Source organism: Cyprinus carpio, chromosome A12 (genome assembly GCF_018340385.1).
Source record: "Cyprinus carpio isolate SPL01 chromosome A12, ASM1834038v1, whole genome shotgun sequence".
Classification (NCBI taxonomy): Eukaryota; Metazoa; Chordata; class Actinopteri; order Cypriniformes; family Cyprinidae; genus Cyprinus; species Cyprinus carpio.
Genome location: NC_056583.1, coordinates 25,639,309 through 25,640,537, shown reverse-complemented (window position 1 = coordinate 25,640,537; position 1,229 = coordinate 25,639,309).

Here is a 1,229-nt window from a genome sequence, read left to right as displayed (position 1 = left end):
CTTTCTTTCTTTATAATGTATTTGAAGTGGGGGGTAAGGTTTTTTTTTTTTCTGTTTATCTGATGCAAAAAAAGTTATTTTAGTGCTTAAATACTTTTAGTATTTTTTAATAATTATTTTAGAATTATTTGATTTTTTTTTATTTTTTATTAAATGTTTATCTCAATACTAAAAGAACACTTTTATTTACACTTTTTAAAATGTCTATATAATTTGGATTTTTGTTTTACTTCATTTTAGGGTTTAGTTACTTTATTACATCAAATTTAAAAATAAAAAAAGAGATGTAGCAATAGAAACTAGATGAAATGAAAAATACATTTTTATAATTCATTTTAATTCAGTTAATGTCAATAATAATTGTATAAAAACTCTAGAATGCAAAAGTTTTGAAAGAGTTTTTCCTCCTATCTCTCTCTCTCACACACACACACACATTTTTGTAATACAGGCTCTGTAGGAATTAGGATTGGCAAATAACATTTTTTATAAACTATTTCAGTAACACTTTACTTGATGCATATCATTATGTACATTTCAATACATAACTGTAACCAAAGTTAAAATGCATTATAATATTTGCATATTTCTCATCACATCAAAAATTGTTTGTTTGTTGTGTTTTATTGCATTATACTTTCTAAAAATGTAACAATGAATAAGATGAGCATTATAACTGTCTTACATTTCATTATAAGGTGCATTACAAGGCATAATTAATGCACTCAAAATATTTTTATAATGCATTATATATAAATGCTTCAAGTGAATTGTTAGCACTATTTCTTTCTTTTTTAAAGTCTTGGATAATGTGAATACTCCTCTGGCAGCTCAGCTCTTCAGAGGCGAACTGGGACTGTTAAATTATTCATGCTAATGACAATGAACTAACGAGTTCCTCTACAGGGTGAAAATGTGCTTGTTAAAGGTGGTGACTTTGTCTTTATCAGTGAGTTTGTAACTTTCACGCTCGATTACAGGTGCATTTTAAGGCCACGTTCATGCTCTGATGGAGAGGAACATGCGAGATCTGTTCTGAGAGCGTGGAACAGTGAAAGTCACATGATGGAGCGGCAGATTTGCAAGCCTTGCGTCTGTTTTTGCATTGAATCTTAACAGCTTGATGTGTAAAAGCATGTGATGTGCAGGGTCTCAAACGCTTTCACAGTGTCTGACAGTTTTAATAATGCGCAAAAAAATAAATAACGTGATGCAATGTGCCGCTGGTG